The sequence below is a fragment of the Parus major genome, chromosome 3 (genome assembly GCF_001522545.3).
Source record: "Parus major isolate Abel chromosome 3, Parus_major1.1, whole genome shotgun sequence".
NCBI lineage: Eukaryota > Metazoa > Chordata > Aves > Passeriformes > Paridae > Parus > Parus major.
In genome coordinates this window covers 98,796,210-98,799,946 of record NC_031770.1, presented here as the reverse complement: position 1 = coordinate 98,799,946, position 3,737 = coordinate 98,796,210, and positions in this window count along the sequence as shown.

Sequence of the window (3,737 nt, the reverse complement as noted above, 5' to 3'; positions counted from 1 at the left end):
GCTGCCAGCGCGGCTGTGGGGGGCTGCCGGGGCTCCGCGGGGCACTGACCGCCGCCTCTCCTGCCCGCTGTGTCACCTGCCCGCTGCTTTACCTGCCCGCTGCCTCCCCCGCCCCTGCCGTGCCCGCAGGCGCCGCTGCCCGTGCCCGCTCCGCTCCCGGCGGCTCCCGGCGCGGACATGCCCGGAGCGGCGGCCGGGCAGGGTCGGGGCGGAGCGGAGCCAGGCGCGGGGCGGCCGCAGCATCCACGGGTTGGGACAGGGAGCTCCCGGAGCACAGGGGGCTGCTATGCCCGGTGACCTAAAAGCTCTGTCACAGCTCTGACTAGGGCAGCTTTGCATCTTCTTGCTGTCTTTTAAACTGGCGCAAATAATGCAGAAGCCATTTGTTTTTATTAAACATTGACTACCTTTAGCAAATCTGAAGGGTTTGGAATAATTAAAGAAACTTCTAAGAAACTCTTGTTTCCGGGACTTCCCTGAGTGCTTCATTTAACAAATATGCAGTGCAGGAGTCTGCAAAATAGTGATGCTTACATTCCTGGTGATGCTTCTTCCTTCATGTGTAGCTGCGGCTTTTAGTCCTTACCAAATCTTAATCTTGTCTTACATTGCCATAAGCTTGGTTAAGACATTTGGGAGTATTTCACAGATTGTGTGGAATGATATTCTCCAGGCATTTCTAATTCCAGGCATGCTCTGAAGGTAACAAGTGTCTAAACACCCGGTACCTGCCTCTGAGAGGCATCTCTGCAAGGGTCAAGGCCCCTTGTTGGGGGTTATCCAGTTCTCATCTTCCAGTTGAGTGGTCCAATTCCTGTGCTGTCATCCAGCATTTAGGCAGTCTCTGCTAATATTGGGGGCTTATTTTCCTCAAAAAATGGGGTATTTTTAACTCATGTTTCTCTGTAGCAAAAGTAAATGAAGCCCCTACAAGAAATTAAACAGAAGGATGCTCTTAGTTTTCTACACAACCTGTAGAAACTGAGAGGGTTTGAGATGCTGGGGCCAGGTAGGTCTGGTCATGCACAGAAGAAGAGCTCTTGACACGTCCAAGAATCATAAGTGAAGACCCCTAAAAGACTTAAGTGTCTTCAGCTCTAGGAAGAAGCAGCTGATGCAAGGCATCCTGAATGATGCCATGTAAATCACGCTCTAGGTAGCTAATGTGTTGGTCAAGGTCTTAGGCCCTAAATTCATAGATTCTTTAGGTTAGCCAAGGATTCATCTTCCTTTGCTTCTCTTTAACATTTTTAGTGATATATAAAAAAGCAATACATATGTGGAGGAGGAGAGTCTCTACTGAAAGTACTCCAGAAAAAGACACTGAGGTTTGTAGCCAAAATAACCATTTCATGGGGGGTTTTTGTTTGCTTTTTTGTTGGTTTTGTTTTGTTTTGTTTTTTGGGTTTGTTTTTTTTTTTTTAATTTCTGGGCTAATTAAATATTCAGTTCTCATAACTGCTGTGATTCTAATTCTTTTCAATCATAGTGTCCCCTAGGGCATGACAAAGGGTTTTCCAGAAGTTATGGGGAAAAAAATGAACATATTGATCTGTGAGATGGCATTCACAGAAGTGACTATTGTCTAATCCTTCTTTTTTGTTTGTCTCCTTAGACTATACATTTTAAAACATGAAGCATGAAAACATACTTAACTGATTTTTAAATATCTACATCATATATCTTTACCCACAGCTTTCAGGTCAGAAATGTACAGTAGACCTGATCACCTAGATAAGGGAGTTCTTTCCCATTTCAAACCAAGAAACAGTTTTCACTGGATCCTTGCTGCAGTCTCAAGCTGTGGAAATGCTTTGCATGATTAATTTTAGAAATGCTACGTTCCCATAATCTCCTTAAATTTAGAATCATGTAAATTGAAACTAGGGCTAACAGATGACAAAAGTTTCTTGCTGCAGTGGTGCTAGATTTTAGGAATGTTTTTCTGTACACATGGATGTTATAACAAATAAGGTAAAATCCAAGCTGTAGAGTTTCTGGATTTCTGGATTCTACAATAGACACTACTTAATTCCTGAACATTTTTATAGCAGAAATGCCATTTTTCTTTTCAGTATGGCATTTTTACTATTATTAAAGCGAAATATTTTATGCTACTTATTGTTTTAAAAGAAAATTTCCAAGAAAACACAATGTTAATGTCTAAGCAATGTCCTGTTGAATGTTTTCTATTATCATATTTCCTCGGTTTACTGTGACTTTTCAAACTTTTTTCTTTTTACCCCATTACGTATTTTTAAGATGAGGCAGCGGTGGAGGGGAAGGAGCAGGCAGCACATGCTGTGGGACAAGTGCTGCAGTCTGGTGGTAACACAGCTCTGCCAGCTCATTTCCCTGGCTGGCCCCACATGTGATGCCATGTGATCTCAGAGCTGTCTAATTCCCTCATGACCATCACGTGTCTTTCTGCTCCCTTTGATCCACCAAAGCAATGAACTTTTCTGTGACTTTGCCTCTCAGTATTAGTGAGTACTTCTTCAGGTGCCACACTGAGGGAGCAAAACTCTGCCTCTGAACAGTCTTTAAGAATATTGAAATACCCTACTTGGAAGTATCTCCCAAGACAACTTTCCCAAACAGATAACCAGAATTGATTACCTAGATAATTATAACATTGACACTAGAAAGAAAGCTGCTAGCTCGTGTACTACGCCTCTAGGAATTCCTTGTGGGTTCAGACATCTGATGCTGCTGACTGCCTTTTGAGGTGCCCTGGAATATCCTGTTGGGCCTTCAAGCTGGTGTTCTGGGATAACACATGTCTTCTGCACATCCCAAGTCACATCAACCAACCCCCCATGAATGTCTGGGATTCCTTACAATATCCAGAACTGTGGAAAAGTGACTTCACCAATTCAGCTTTAAATGCCTATTAACAGCTCATGGTGCTCTAAGAGTGTGGAACCTGATCAAACTGACCCCACAGAAGACACCCAGTGGCTGCTGCGTCACACTCCTCGTGCTTCATTAATTGCATTTACCAGCGATGAGATTCAGCTGCCTGAGCTTCTACTGCCACTAGAGATGTCCCTGCACATCCTGCCTGCCTCCAGATTACACTGCAGAAAGGTTTGGATTTTCCATGGATCTTGTGTCAGCCCCACCCAGGTGCCCTGGATACCATATGGCATCTCAAATGTCACTAGACAACCTACACATAAGCAAGTAAAGCTTTAGCTTTCTGAAACGAGAGTTTAAACACCTAGCTTAATCCTACAGGTACTGATATTTAGGTGTGCTCATCTCCCAGGAATCTCAGCTCTAAAACTCTCAATACAACCCAGAACAGAGCACTTTTTAGTAATGATATTGGTATAATTGTTATTGTGATACATCATTCAGGTAACACCATGCATAAGACTTACTTGAAACTGCTTCAGTTTGCACTTTGTGCCAGAGTTCTGCAGTATTAAAAATTTAGTTGTGACTTTCATTGTTTCTGCAACATGCTTATGGACTGGATGTACACTACTTCAGTCCCTGATTTTGCTCTTGTAAATTGGAACGAGAATGCTTGAAATTCTGGATGTTGTGGGGTTTTTCGTTTTTTCCCAACAGCAATGCCACAGAGCAATAAGAATGTGTCCTTCTGTGGTTGCTGGCAAGGTTCTGATCAGCAAATCCTGAACGCACTGTTTTCCATGGCTACCGGACACAATCTGCCCACAGGGTGACAAAATTAACCTCCTCCATCAATGCTGCCAGAACAACTCCTG